A 16,988-nucleotide genomic window follows, 5' to 3' on the forward strand; every position below is an offset into this window, starting at 1 on the left:
TAAGTCGTCCACCAATGGCTCCATATACACACTCATATGCTTCCCGGGATAGTTAGGACCTGGAATTATCAACGTCAGGAACATGTGATGTCATTGCATGTAAACGCCAGGGGGCAGATTCAGGGGGATAACATATATTGGCCAAGAACTGTATATGGCAGCCATCAAACCATATGGATTGAACCCGTCGGTTGTTATCCCAACAGCTACACTCTTCCAGTCATCTGTTTTCTTATGAATTTCAACAAATTTCTTCCATGCTTCACCATCCCGTGGATGTTGCATCTTTTTTGTATTGTACATCTTCCCTTCGGTGGCCCATCTCATATATTGGGCAGTTTCCTCGGTCATATAAAGCCTCTGGATCCTTTCTGTGAATGAAAGATATCGAAGGATACTGACGGCAAATTGTGAGCTGCCTCTTGCTACCATCATCATCTATTACCTCAATATACCTAGAGGATTTGCACTTGACACAATAATTCGTATGTTTATGTTCATTTCTAAATAACATGCATCCGTTTGGACAAGCATGTATTTGCTCATACGGCATCTTAAGTGAACTGAGGATTTTGTTCGACTTGTACATGTTCTTTGGCAATATATTTTCTTTAGGCAACAGGCTAGCAATAACTGACAATAACTCATTTAAGCAAATTATGATCATGTTATGGTTTGCCTTCAGGGCCATTAGGCGTGCAATGCCATCTAGTTGAGTAACCTCTGTATGGGCGTGAAGGGGTTTCTGTGCCGCAAAGAAAGCTGCATGATACTCTTCAGAGCTTTCTGGCGGCTCCTCGGAGTTCGGGTCCTCCCGCGGATCCGCCGGGCGGATGTCATCTAACAGGTTTTCAATCCGAGTATCATATTCGCTGGTGCGTTGTCGCACCACCTCCGCCCTGGACTGTTCTGTCTCACCATGAAAGATCCACCAGTAATAGCCTGGCGTAAACCCATATTTGCCTAAGTGTTTACTCATAATAATATTATCTCTTTCAGTCTGGTTATCACACTCCGTGAATGGGTACCAAATTCCACGAACTGGTGTTTCTCCAGCAAATACTAATTCCAGGAAATCATTGGTCTTCGACCTCCACTCAGGGGTCATACCCTCCATGCTGGGATGTCCGGTGTATATCCACTCACGTTCTTCCATCCTCTGATATAAAGTGAAACACACACATAATTTTTTTCATGTAACAAGTGGTTCCATCAAGTTTTATGACATGCACTGAGCTATGTAATAGGTAAAGATAGGTCCTAATGCCACCCGAGAATGTGTAGGCTGGGTCCGCTTTCATGACGTACTTCGACCCGAGACAAAATTTCGGCAGCACCTCCCCGCTGTTCTCCAAATACACGTCTCAGCAATAAGCCAAGAGGATGTGTATCTAGAGAACAACAAGGAGACACTGTCGAAATTCTGTCTCGGATCTAAGTACATCATGAAAACGACCCGCCTACACATCCTCGGGTTGTCCATGGAAAACATGGACAATTCGAAAGAGTTGAGGTTATAAATATGCGAAGACTTGCATATTTATAGATACAACCCTTCCGAACGGGAGACACCTAGGTTATGCGACTATTTAGGTGATCTATAAATAATGAAAACCTACACATGAACGGGAAGAGATTACCCTTGAAGCGTGCAACGAAATTCACTCTCTCTATTGTCAAAATAGATGCATGTCTTGCATGAAAGAATGAAGTTGTGTCAATCATAAGTCAAACACACAAACATCAATAACACTCACTCACACACCCCCCACACACAAACACGCTCACATATCCATACACACACATCACACACTCACTCACACATGCACACACACACATCAATAGCACCCCTCTCCCACACACACACTCACATACACCATTCATTATATATGCACATATATACACACCTAAATATAAAAAACCAACGGTGGAGCTCGGTGGCCGCGGCCGTGGCGGTGAGGGGCGGCGGCTATGGTGGACCTTGGCGGACGGGGCGGGGCGCTGAGGGGCGGACGGGGTGGCGGCGGAGGCGGCGGCGGACGGGGTGGGGCGCTGAGGGGCAGACGGGGTGGGGCGCTGAGGGCGGACGGGGTGGCTGGAGCGTCGACGGACGAGGTGGCGGTAGCGACGGAGGACGGGGTGGTGGCGTAGGCGGCGGAGGACGGGGTGGCGGTGGACGATCTCGGTGGAGGTGGCGGTGGGGGGCTCGGTCGAGGTGGAGGGGTCGGGGAAGGCACTCCCGGTGGCGGCGGCGGCAGAGCAAGCCGGATGGGGTGGTGGGGGACAGAGGCGGTAGGGGCGAGAGAAAAAGAGAGAACAGAGGAGTGAGCGCGCGTGAGGGGGAAATTTTGCATAAGTCCCACCGGGAAACATTTCCGAGAGCCAAATTTTAGCGACACTCGGTAAAAGTCTTAACCTAGATCTCGGGGGCTTTTCCGAGAGCCGCACCGACAATGGTTACCGAGGGTCGTCCAAGGGCACTCGGCAATGGCCACATTTTCCGAGAGTAACTCTCGGTAAAGCATCTGACCTAGATCATCTTCCTTCTTGTGCATTCTCGGTAGGTCTGGAATTTTCAAACTTTGGTCGTTAAAACATATGAAATATGAGATACAAAGAAGATAACGATGCGGCGATGACACAGTAGTAGATGTTCTACGGTAACGATGCGGCATGAATATTATTAAATACTCGGAGCGCGATAAAATCATGAGTTTTTTTACACGACGTGGGCAGATGTGCTATAGGACTGATGGTAATTTTTCATAATTTTTGGTGATGGAGAAGTATCTGAACACTTCCCTCTACGCGGATTGCTCTTCGCGTGTCTACGACTGTGGCCGGCGGCCTCCGGGGGCTAGCATGCCACCATATCTTGCGTAGGCGGCCTCTCACAAGTCTGGAAGTGTTGTGGCGGTTGTAAACGCCCGGCACGCGTCTCCGGGGTGTGCCCCCCTCCCGTCTACTATTGTGTCATCGCCGTATGTGAGGGGGGCCACACCCCGGAGACGCGTGCCGCCTCTTCGGACATGCCACCACACCATACGGCATGTATGAGGGCCTGGTGTGACGCTCCGGTGGCATTGCTACCCCCCAGGGCCCTCGTCCCGCCTAACCCTGTAGCGTTTGACCACGGGATCTAGCCCTTTGAATTTGCACAGAAGGGCTTTGACCAGTGGAACTCTCCACCCGGTTGTGTTAGGTCAGCCCATATGAACACTTTGGAGCAACATCCGGGCCAACGCCACAGCAAGATCCCATCCGTGTAGACCCGACGCGTCCGTTTCCCCCCTCCAGGTGTCGGCGGCGGCGCCGTCCGTGAGGGGGGCACACCCCGGAGATGCGTGCCGGGCGTTTGCAACCGCCACAACACTTCCAGACTTGTGAGAGGCCACCTACGCAAGATTTGGCGGCATGTGCTAGCCCCCGGAGGCCGCCGGCCACCGTCTTAGACACGCGAAGAGCAATCCGCGTAGAGGGAAGTGTTTAGATACTTCTCCATCACCAAAAATTATGAAAAATTACCATCAGTCCTATAGCACATGTGCCCACGTCGTGTAAAAAACTCATGATTTTATGGCGCTCCGAGTATTTAATAATATTCACGCCGCATCATTACCGCAGAACGTCTACTACTATGTCATCGCCGTCCGTGAGGGGGGCCACACCCCGGAGACGCGTGCCACCTCTTCGGACATGCCACCACACCGTACGGCATGTATGAGGGCCCGGTGCGACGCTCCGGTGGCATTGCTACCCCCAGGGCCCCCGTCCCACCTAACCCTGTAGCGTTTGACCACGGGATCTAGCCCTTTGACTTTGCACGGACGGGCTTTGACCAGTGGAACTCTCCACCCTGTTGTGTTAGGTCAGCCCATAGGAACACTTTGGAGCAACATCTGGGCCAAAGCCACAGCAAGATCCCTGATATGTCCATTTTGCATCATCCTTTTGTATCGATATTTATTGCATTATGGGCTGTCATTACACGTTATTTCACAATACTTAAGCCTATTCTCTCTTATTTTACAAGGTTTACATGAAGAGGGAGAATGCCGGCAGCTGGGATTCTGGGCTGGAAAAGGAGCAAATATTAGAGACCTATTCTGCACAGCTGCAAAAGTCCTGAAACTTCACGAAAGTTGTTTTTGGAATTAATAAAAAATACTGAGCGAAGAAACTACTAGAGGGGGGCCACACCCTGGCCACGAGGGTGGGAGGTGCGCCCTCCCCCTGGGCGCGCCCTGCCTCGTGGCCCCCCTAGCAGGCCTCCGATGCCCATCTTCTGCTATATGAAGTCTTTCGTCCGAGAAAAAAAATCATAAGCAAGCTTTCGGGAAGAAACACCGCCGCCACGAGGCGGAACCTTGGCGAAACCAATGTAGGGCTCCGGCAGAGCTGTTCTGCCGGGGAAACTTCCCTCCGGGAGGGGGAAATCATCACCATCGTCATCACCAACGATCCTCTCATCGGGAGTGGGTCAATCTCCATCAACATCTTCACCAGCACCATCTCCTCTCAAACCCTAGTTCATCTCTTGTATCCAATCTTTGTCCCAAAGCCTCAGATTGGTACCTGTGGGTTACTAGTAGTGTTGATTACTCCTTGTAGTTGATGCTAGTTGGTTTATTTGGTGCAAGATCATATGTTCAGATCCATTATGCATATTAATACCCCTCGGATTATGAACATGAATATGATTTGTGAGTAGTTACGTTTGTTCCTGAGGACATGGGAGAAGTCTTGCTATGAGTAGTTATGTGAATTTGGTATTCGTTCGATATTTTGATGAGATGTATGTTGTCTTTCCTCTAGTGGTGTTATGTGAACGTCGACTACATGACACTTCACCATTATTTGGGCCTAGAGGAAGGCATTGGGAAGTAATAAGTAGATGATGGGTTGCTAGAGTGTCAGAAGCTTAAACCCTAGTTTATGAGTTGCTTCGTAAGGGGTTGATTTGGATTCATATGTTTCATGCTATGGTTAGGTTTACCTTAATACTTCTTTTGTAGTTGCGGATGCTTGCAATAGGGGTTAATCATAAGTGGGATGCTTGTCCAAGTAAGGGCAGCACCCAAGCACCGGTCCACCCACATACCAAATTATCAAAGTAACGAACGCGAATCATATGAGCGTGATGAAAACTAGCTTGACGATAATTCCCATGTGTCCTCGGGAGCGCTTTTCTCTATATAAGAGTTTGTCCAGGCTTGTCCTTTGCTACAAAAAGGATTGGGCCATATTGCTGCACCTTGTTTACTTTCATTACTTGTTACCCGTTACAAATTACCTTATCACAAAACTATTTGTTACCGATAATTTCAGTGCTTGCAGAGAATACCTTGCTAAAAACCGCTTATCATTTCCTTCTGCTCCTCGTTGGGTTGGACACTCTTACTTATCGAAAGGACTACGATAGATCCCCTATACTTGTGGGTCATCAAGACTCTTTTCTGGCGCCGTTGCCGGGAAGTGAAGCGCCTTTGGTAGGTGGAATTTGGTAAGGAAAATTTTATATAGTGTGCTGAAATTTACTGTCACTTGTTACTATGGAAAGTAATCCTCTGAGGGGCTTGTTCGGGGTATCTTCACCCCGACCAGAAGAGCAAAGAGTTTCTCCTCAACCTACTGAACCTACTCAAAATGTTTACTTTGAAATTCCTTCGGGTATGATAGAGAAACTGCTAGCTAATCCGAGATGGAACATTGCATCCCGATTTACACCTAATCTATGTGGATGAAGTTTGTGGATTATTTAAGCTTCCAGGTATGCCCGATGATGTTATCAAGAAGAAGGTCTTCCCTTTATCTTTGAAGGGAGAGGCATTGACATGGTATAGGCTATGTGATGATATGGGATCATGGAACTACAAATGATTGAAATTGGAATTTCATCAGAAGTTTTATCCTATGTATCTTGTTCATCGTGATCGTAATTATCTATATAATTTTTGGCCTCGCGAAGGAGTAAGCATCGCTCAAGTTTGGGGGAGGCTTAAGTCAATGTTATATTCATGCCCCAATCATGAGCTCTCAAGAAAAATGATTATTCAAAATTTTTATGCTCGGCTTTCTCTCAATAATCACACCATGCTCGATACTTCTTGTACTGGATCTTTTATGATGAAGACTATTGAATTCAAATGGGATTTATTGGAAAGAATTAAACGCAACTCTGAAGATTGGGACCTCGATGAAGGTAAGGAGTTAGGTATAACACCTAAGTTTGATTGTGTTAAATCTTTTATGGATACCGATGTTTTCCGTGAATTTAGCACTAAATATGGACTTGACTCTGAGATAGTAGCTTCTTTCTGTGAATCCTTTGCTACTCATGTTGATCTCCCTAAGGAGAAGTGGTTTAAATATAATCCTCCCATTGAAGTAAAAGTAGTTGCATCTATTAAAGTTGAAGAAAATACTATCACTTATAATGATCCTATTCACTACAAAAAATACACTTCCGTGATGATACGTGTTTGTCACAGTAGGTCACGTTTTCTATCATGCATGTACATCCATGACAAATTTATGACAGAATCAAGATAGTCATACCTGTGCTGTCGTAGAAGTGTTCCATGACATTACCAAAATTATCATCACGGAAGTGTCCACTTCCATGACGATAAATCGCGCGTCACAGAAGTGCTTTCGTCAAGGGTGACCGACACGTGGCATCCACCGTAACGGAACACCGTTAAGCTATCGGGTCCGGTTTTGGATCCGATAACCTGTTAACAGCCCCGACCAATGGGGATTTTCCACGTGTAAAATCATCATTGGCTGGAGGAAACACGTGTCTGCTCACTGTTGGGACAGATGTCATCCACTCATTGGACCCAAAGCGCCTATGATACGTCGACATGTGGCATGACCCAACAGAGGCCCATTCCTGTGAAAAGGCCGGCCCGTTTGACTTGGTCAAAAGGTGACGGGCCGGCCCACGGCAAGCCTGTGAACGGCCTGTTCGCATATAACCCATTTACAGCCCGCTAACCCAGGGCCCGTTTATGGCCTATCCGAATTAGGCCCAGTAGCGTCATCTTGGCCGTCCAATATAATTCCAGCCCATTTTAACTTCCGGCCCATGTATGGCCCATGACGTCTTTCGGGTCATATGAGGCCCTTATTACTCTCGGCCCATTAACGACCCGTGGTAAAACTGGCCCGTAATGAACAGTTTATCACTTTATACCCATTAACGGCACGTGGTGAAACTGGGCCGTAATGAACAGTGTATCACTTTATACCCATTAACGATCCATTATTCTGTTGGGCCATTTCCAGCCCATGTTATCTTTCAGCCTTCTCGGGGCCCATTTATTCTTGGGCTCATTTCCACATTCGTTTACTTACGGCCCGTTACTGTCATTTTCTGCTTGTGGGCCAAATTCAACCCATGGTTATAGTCGGCCCGTTTGTGGTCCGATAATACGTTGGGCCGTTTTCATGTAAAAAAACCCGTTGGGCTTATTTCATAGAGTTATCAAATACGGCCTATTAACGGCCCGTTATTGTCCACGAATAGTACGACCCATAATTGGCGAAACGATGATACGCGCCGTAGAAGGCCCATGGATCCTACGGCCCGTAAAAGGCCGATGAATCGTACTGCCCGTAGAAGGCCCATGGATCCTACGGCCCGTATAGAAGGCCAATGGATCCTACAACACGTAGAAGGCCCATGGATCATACGGCCCGCAGGAGGCCCATGGTTACAACAGTCCGTGTGTTGCCATGATTATTCTGGCCTAGTTTCCAAAGATAGGTTATTGTGGCCACTAGAAAAACAAAGAAAAAGAACTAAAGTGACTATAAGCAAACAACTAAACAAGACAATAAGGAAATAAATAAGCAAGCAATTAACGCTAGCCTATTACCGCTATTACACATATTACATCCACTGGGCATCAAAGTTCGCCACCAGTGCAAATATAGGGAATAAAGCAGCATATTACATACACTGGCCGTCAAAATTGGCCACCAGTGCAAATAAACGCGACAGCAAAACAAGAGCATAACTGAAACAACTTCAGAAGAGCTCAAGAAACATGGTATCCACCATGCTGGCAATAAGCTTAGCAAGCTTATTAGCTTTGTCCTGTTTGGTGCTCAAATCCTCCAACGCTTGATGTTGCACCATAAAGTATGCATCTGAATGCTCTAGGGACTTCCGCAGTCCTTCCGCTTCTTGTCGCAGCATAGCTGATCGATGTCTTTCAGCTTGTAGTTGAGACTCAAGAAACCGAACTGATTCAGACAGTGAGTTTGAATAGCTTGTGCAAGCGGTAGTGGCCAGTAACTCCAACACTAAACCAAGACAGGACTTTGGGGTTGTCTCACTGTCTTCGAGATAGTCTTCCTTAGCTGTTTTATCAGCTTTGTTGCAGACCAACAAAGATGTGTCACTATCCTGAACCTTATCTACATTACTTCCTTTACCATTGCTTAATAAGGCACTCTTCCCCAATATTCTGTCAGCATTCTAAAAGAAGAAACAAGCAGACACATAACAGTTTAGCATGTACTAGTATATGAAACTCATTTCGGTGAACCAGTTCATTAGTAAGGTGGACAGGATTAAACTACCAAGTCTTCTATTGCCAAGTACTAGTACATAATAAAAGCATCAAACAAACATATATCTATGTCCTATGGTCACTGCATTGTCTTGCCAAATCAAAATAGAGACACGGTTCAAATCATATCAGTTCAAGACAAAGCAGCAGTGAAAGAATACAAAGCGTGGGAAACTACACGCACAACAAGATTTCAGATGGGTACCACGGGTCTACATGTACAACAACACTATTTGCTTTGTTGTGATGCTAGTAATGTGCATGATATGAGAAGTCAACTGTATACACAATTGAAATTGAAATCAACAGAGCTATTGATAAGAGCAAGCCTGTTAAAGAAACATGCGTGAACATACCTGGTGCCATTGGAGTTTCGATTGGATCCTTCAATTTAAAAATAAGTTTGTATGAGTAAATACAGTGATACAAGAGCAAAGCAGTATGCACGATAGCAATCATAGTTAAAAAAGGCGCGCCTAAGCGAGCGCTTAAGCGCGCCTAGGCTCTAGGCGTTGGCGAAACGCATTGCGCATAACTACGCTTAATCTGTGCATAACTGCGCATAAGCATGCGCTTTGGTCAGTAAAGCGCAAGGCGGTGGCAAAACGCACAATTAACGCCTAGCGCTTTTTGGAACTATGATAGCAATGGAATCTTAAATTAGAACAGTTGTTCTTCAGGTTTAGGCACTTGTTCTACATGAACAGAGTACAGTAAGACGCAAGAATATAGTACTTAAAAATAGAAAATGAGCTCATAGACCTTACCACATTCTTGGTTCGGGACCAGTACAGAACAAGGCGTTCCCAGTCATCGTCCAGTAAATGTGTCTCAGGAGAACGTAAGGGAATTTGATGAGTTTCTTTGCCGGTGAAGTACGTTTTCTTCAGGTAATTCCGATACTGCCACCAAGCATTCTTGAAGATAGCAGAGGTATTAGCACAGGTTACCTCATCCTGAGTTTCCAAATCGGTCCTTCTCTATAGAGAAAAATGGGAAAATTTGCTGTATTATAACCATCATGGAGGTAGGATGTATGGGACAAAGCAAAGTAATTGCCATGAATAACATTACTTACACATAACTCCTGGACAAACACCTGCAACTGGCATTTTCCTTCATCTTCAGTATAATATTTCCAAGATGGGAAGATACGCACATACGATTTAACAACATCAAATGCGATAGATGCTAAAGTACGACTAGCTGGTTGTGCTTCCTCCACAGGAATAGGCGTACTAACTGGTGGAGTTGGGGTTCGCCGTGGTAGTACTGGCCCTTTGGGCACTGGAGCTGCCTTACTAACTGCTCTTGTTTGGGAGCTCTGTGGTGGAGATGGTGCTGTGTCAACAGGAACTGGGTTACTATCTGCTGGGGTTGGGGTTAGATTGGGTGAAGCTGGTTCTCTGTCCATCGCAGTAGGGGTACAATCTGCGAGAGTTTGGGTTATGTGTGGTAGGGCTGGTTCTCGTGCATGTACAACCGGGGTGCTATCTCCACCAAGAGGTAGCACTGTTTTATTTGAAGACCGTGTTTTTAGTCCGCTAGATGCTGGCATCACCCGCTCCAATTCAAATGGCTGATAAACAGGAAACATAGTTGAATGTACAGACATTGTATGAGAGACAGATGCAATAGATAGTGTGGAAAAAAGAGGACATGAAATAGTTGACATGTATATTGTTTAACTAAAACGGATAGCATGACATAATTTCACATATATGATGTCTATCTAAACTGGATAGCATAGCATAACATAATTCAAAGATATGATGAATAACTAAAACGCCATGCCAAGTTAGAGCATACACCTCGGTGGGGGAATAGGACTGGTCATCTGTCTCTGAATCCATCTCTGAGGAGCTATCGGGACCCAACAAGAGATCTGCTTCGACAGGTAGCACTGTCTGCTCTGAAGGCCTTGTTTTCACTCCAGATTTTTCAATCTCCCACCCAAATGGCTGATTCACAGGAAGAGTAGTTTAATGTATAAACATTGTCGACAAATGGAAATGTAATGAAGAAAAGGATGGGCAAGATATCATTCAAATATATGATGCCTGGTTAAACAGGATGGCATTGCACATTTCACATATATTATGGCTCGCTAAAAGACATGAGACTGCATAATTCCCATATATGATATAGAAACTAAACAGGTGGCGACAGAACATGTCTAAACTAAGCAGATGACATATATGATGTCAAAAGTAGGCACTGCAAGGCAACACATGCAAGATATGACTAACATCATCATGCCAAGGTAGAGCAAACACCTTGGGGGTAAATAGGAGTGGTTAGCGGCGTCTGGATCCGCCTCAGAACAGATATCTTCCTCTGGATTACAATCTGGAGAGGGGTGGGGAGGGTTTGGCATTGAACCCACCAAGGAGCAATGTCTGCATGATTGCCGCGCAAAACTGTTCTCTTTTTCTCTACATGTTCAGCATGACTGCGTACAATATCTGACATGCATACGAAAAAAATATGGTGAGATTATGTAAGCAGAGCATGCAGAAATTTAGAGTGATGGTAACAACCAGTGGATGGATCCAAAAATAATGATAGCAGGCTGATGATTGCTTTAATTTAATAAAAAGACAGATGATGATTGCTTTACTATTTGTTTCCCACCCAAGATGAACAACATAGGCATACCCTAGGTGAACCAGATATTAGACAGAGATACTATTCATTGCTTCCTCGATATGTGCCCCACAACTAATTTAGAACTCAAGTTTGAACATTAATTTGGACCTGACTTGGAGTCCAAGAGGTGAACAGGACGATAAAGTAGCAGGTAATTTTAAGCAATGCATAACATAAGCAGAATCAAAAGAGTGCGACCTCTCTTGTGGACCCGTGTACTCCTCAGGTTCATCTGCTGAGTCGATGATGGTGATGCCGTTGCGGTGGGTGCCGGCGGCAGGGAAGGAGATCTGAGGCGGCGAAAGACGGTCAGGAGTCGTGATGTCTGGTTTGGTGGATGTTTCTGTCGATGGAGCACCTCAGGTGAGGTGGACGACGTCGCGGCAGGAGCAGGACAAACCACACAAAGTTCCCTTCGACACCTACCTGTAACTGAAGTAATTCTGTAAGGGCTCATTTGGCTTGCATGATTCTAAAAACGCAGGGATAGGAAAAACACCGGAATAGGATAGGAATGCACATGGTAAACAGAGCATTTGTAAACACAGGATTTCTGTCAACTTGGGTGTTTGGTTTACAGGAATTGGAAGAGCAGAGGAATGCAAAGAAACATGGCCAAAATAAAGTGAAACCATATGAAAGCGTGTACAGTTAGAATGTTATTCTGCCACTAATGCACTTGGTCTTGTTTTCATGCATAGGATTTTGAAAAGTAGGTCCAGGTGGATGTTTTGCTTCATTCCTTTCAACAAAATGCATGAATAATTGAATAGTAGAGTGCCATTGGAAAATTCCCTATTGCTATGTTTTTCCGTCGAACCAAAATAGCCCTAATGGATCGACATGAATGTATAGTAATAAGTGATGCAACAAGTGTACAACCTCTTTGCCGTAGCCGTGTCGACCTCAGCATCATTGGGTTGGTCGCTGAAGCAGTTGAGGCAGAGGTGGCTGTCGGAGGTGTGGAGGAAGATCTGAGGAATCTGTAGACGGCGTCCAGGGCACTGCTCTGTTGTGATGGATCGTTCTGTCGTTGGAGCAGCCCCGGTGAGCCGTAAGATGTCAAGGCTGAAGCAGCACAAGACAGACATCATCAATCTCAAGTGGGATTCTAATAGCATCTCCAATAGATGATGTAAAATTTACATCACCAAAAACCACCTGACTACAACAGATGAGGTAAAAACTGTTGACTCTGAACTTAACTGTCGAAACTAAAATTTACTGTGGAATCTGAATGTTACTGTCGAAACTGGACGCAATGGTAGCAGGGAGGCACTTGACATGTAGTTTAGGGAGGGCCTGCAGTTCATCTTCAACCTGCACCCCGTTGAGCCAGCAGCCACCACCGGCCTCGCCGCCGGCCCCAGCGCCGCCTCGCCGCCCCGAAACAACTCCCCACCGCCGGTCCGCGGCCGCCCCGGCCTGCCCTATAGGCCCCCCGCCCCCACCCTGAACCCTAAGATAGATAGTGGGGTACCTCTCCGGCGAGCCCCCGTCCCCGCTGCGGGTGGTTCTTCCTTAACTCCGGCGAGCCCCCCACCCCCTGAAATTCGACTGACCCAAAAGTCGATTCAGTCGACTGAAGTGTAGCTAAATCGGAGCAGAGCAGCAGCACGAGCGAGGGGGAGAGCAGCAGCAGCAGCGCGAGCGAGCGAGCGAGAGCCGGAGCAGCAGCAGCAGATCCGGCTGGTATGGACACCGCCGCCGAAGGGGCCTCGCACTGGGGAAGAGCCGTCGTGGAGATGTCGCCCGCGGCGCCAGCTTCAAGGTAGCCGCTCCATGGGGGTGCGGGATGGAGCACCGTCGGCGCCGGGAGGTCGAGCTAAGGAGAAGGTGCGATGCGATGAGTGTACAACCTCTTTGGTGGTGCCGAGTAGGCCTCGGCTTCATCCGAGGAGTCGGTGAGGATGTTGCGGTTCCGGTGGAGCAGGTTAAGGCGGCGCTATGGGGATGGAGCAGCCGTGATAGACGATGCGATCGTCGGAGCAGCTCCTTGGAGGTGGAGGATGGGACGGCTGAACCGGCGGGACGACAAGATGGACGACGGATCCTCATCTGGGGAGGTGGACAAGGGACGTCGAGCTATTGCAGTGGACGACGTCATCGGGGAAGAGGCTCCGGCTGGGCAGCGGTGAGGTGGCGGACGAAGGAGGGTGGGGTTTCGCGGCTGGAGCGGAGAGGTTATGGCGGCCTGGGATTTCGAATGGCAAAAAGGAGGCGATGGGAGGGGTGAACCATGACTTAGGGACGCGCTTGTCCAAAATGTAGGGTGTGTTACAAAAGTACCCCCCACCGATTTGGACTAGCGGCCCTTTCGGCTCAGGGTTAGAAGAGGGATTTCGTGTGTTGGGATTTGGCAGTTGGAGGGAGTTTTCGCGCGCGTTGTAATTTCGGGATAGCAAGGCGCGGGTTGTGAAGGTGCCAGTTTTGGGAGCACGATATCTGAATTTTCGGGATATAACAAGGCGCGGGTTGTGAAGGTGCCAGTTTTGGGAGCACGATATCTGAATTTTTGGGATATAACAAGGCGCGGGTTGAATTTTAGGGACAATTCTAACGTGTAATATTGTACTTGTACGTACCAAATCAATTCGCACTTCCCTCAACCAAAAAGAAAACGAAAAAATAAAACTATTCACACCACATAAAGAGAGAGTCTTGCCCCGTTTTACTATAAAATGCTATTTAAAACTACTCATACCAACAATTTAGTGCAATTAAATGCTATTCAGTAGTATGAATCCATGTTATGTCCAATTAATTTTTTTCGCTTGCTATATAATGCATGTAACCTACTCATACCAACATTTTAGTGCATTCCAATTGTCTATACTACCGCTGCAATTCGAACTGAATTTGAATTCGTTTCTCTATTTCAATAACAATCTACAATCATGATTGTTGCCAACTTCAACCATCATTCGTGTATTACCTTACTAACACACCACATGATTACTATAGAGATAGATATGAACTATGTGTACTACATGAACTCGAATTCTATTTTTTGAATACACTTGATGTTGATTCCAAATAATAGTACATTTGATGTACTAACTATATATTCATAATCTAAACCATGTTCCATACGTGTACACCGTGTTTATCACACATAGTATAGTGCCCCGCCCCCTACATTATGACAAGTATTTAGACCTGAGCTGCAAAAGCCACACATTAGCCCAAATTATGATCAATGTTCTATATGTTATACATAGTACTAGCAAGATGCCCATGCGTTCCACAGAACATCAACATTATCAAGGGGAGGCCTAATTTGCAAATATGGAGAGGGGTGTGGGTATCTTTTTTCAAAATTGCCATAGTTTCCTTCCTATCCGTTAGATATAAATCGGACGGCCTATATTGCCGGATGGCACCATCATCAACAACTCCATTTTTTATAAGAGTAGAGATAAAATATATTATATGTAGTATAACATGTTCATAACCACACCATGTGTATCACCGTTATATATATTCACACATGCGTCGGTTTAAAACACTATGATAAATTCTTCAAATATCCGAATTCGCTTTTTGTAATGAAGTATGATCTCTATTCGTCTTGTACACCCACACAATCCTCTTATCTTTGTAGCTAGCTAGCGCTAACTTTCTCTCGTGCATGCAGACGCCTGCATCCCTCTCACCCTCCCTCAGCATTCTCTAGCTCCATCGCGCAAATTCGTCTTTTCACTTTAGGTCATTCACCCACGGTGTGTGTAGCCCCCCCAGCTCCTTCTTTACGGCACACATCGATCGATATGCCTCTCTAGCCAGGTGTGCCTAGCACAAACACAAGCTTCCCCTCTTCTCTTATCACCGTCCATGCCTCACTCCCACCACTCTTTTCATCGATCTCGTACTCGCACACTCCTTCCCCCTGGATATAGTATGACTCTCGCACCACCTCCTAGATGCATCCCTCTCTCTCTATCCTTCTCCCCGTGCCTCATTTGCTTCTAACACACACATGCACATGTATACCGATCGATCTCCCAACATATACCTAGGTCGACTTTAACTATTCCCCCCATCAATCGACGTACCTCACAGGTTATGTCTCTCCTTTCTCTGACAAAGGACGATTGATCTTCCTATGTAGTTATGTCTGCTTACCACAGTCATATCGTCCCCCCTCATCATTCGTGCATGCCTCCTGACCCGTCTCTCACACGCACGTGCACAGACAGGCAGCCATCCCCTCTCTTATTGATATTGCAGGGGTGCCCTCCGGGTGTCTAGCAAGCCTATTCCACCATTTGTTAGAAGCAACTCCACTACCACCCCCTCCAACACTCTAGCTCTGTCTCTCTCCCAACCTTATTCCTCTCCTACACATATGCATGGATGCCGATCGATCTCCCTTAATACATGAGGTAGATCGATCTCCCTTAATACACGAGGTAGGCCTCTCTCCTCCTCCACACATATACCAGCCATTGTACCTCTATAGTTAATTAGGCCTCCCTCCCCCCCGCACCACACACCGATAGTCGAGCGCTGTAGGTAGGTATCCATGCCACAGAGACAAACTGCACCTGTCCCCTCTCTCGTTCTAGTAGGCCAGCCACTCTATATCTTTGACGTGGGCACACACAAATTCGATGGCACTCTTTATCGACCGCGCGCGCGCGCACACACACACACACATCATCCCTCTCTTCGATTCTATGGACACCTCAAGTCGATGATAACTCCACTCTCTTCTCGTGGATCGCCCCCTCTATATATATGATATATCCAGGACTCTATTTCACACACATTGCATATGTTACATTTTTTGATTGACCCCCTCCCCCCCAAAAACTGTCACGAACCCACACACTATATCTCTCTACGTTTGTATATCTCTCACACAACCCCACGTAGGTGGTGTACGTATAAAAGAAGAGAATAGGTGCACCGTGCACGTACTCACACTTCGTGCCCAGCCACACCCGCGCGGGTACATGATGGAGCTCATTTTTGTACGAAATGGCAGCCCACGTGCTAATTTGAACGCGTGTAGCGGTTGTTTATCTACGGAGGTCGTGTACCATGCGTGCAGGAAACAAAGTTCGACTTGATGCGTTGGCGCGTTATTTTTAAATAAAGTTATATCGCTCAATGGCACGTACACAGAATATAAAACGATTTCTATAGAGAAAAAGGTAGTCCGCTCCACTATATACAATTGAGCCTCCCTGCCTGGTTTGTCTCTCTTCAGAGTATCTCACACAAGGCTGCGGTGGCCTCTCTCTCTCTCTCTCACCGTTGGTCACTAATTCGGCCGCATCCCGTCCGCCGGCGGAAAGGGAGGACGTGCATCGTTTCTCCGTTCGACGGCGCCGAGGCAGCACGTCCTGATCTGCGGTACACGCTGTTCTCTCTGACCAAGCTCCGGCGCGGTAGGGCCTATGCCACCTGCTCGCTGCCGCAGTATGGGCAGATTCCGCCCGCCGCCGCTTGAGGGAGTCCTGGATTAGGGGGTCCTCGGACTGCCGGACTATATACTTTGGCCGGACTATTGGACTATGAAGATACAAGATTGAAGACTTCGTCCCATGTCCGGGTGGGACTCTCCTTTGCGTGGAAGGCAAGCTTGGCAATTCGGATATGTAGATCTCCTCCTTGTAACCGACTCTGTGTAACCCTATCCCCCTCTAGTGTCTATATAAACCGGAGGGTTTAGTCCGTAGGACGAGAACAATGATAATCGTAGGCTAGCTTGTACGGTTTAGCCTGTACGATCTCGTGGTAGATCAACTC

This window comes from Triticum aestivum, chromosome 7D (genome assembly GCF_018294505.1).
Source record: "Triticum aestivum cultivar Chinese Spring chromosome 7D, IWGSC CS RefSeq v2.1, whole genome shotgun sequence".
NCBI lineage: Eukaryota > Viridiplantae > Streptophyta > Magnoliopsida > Poales > Poaceae > Triticum > Triticum aestivum.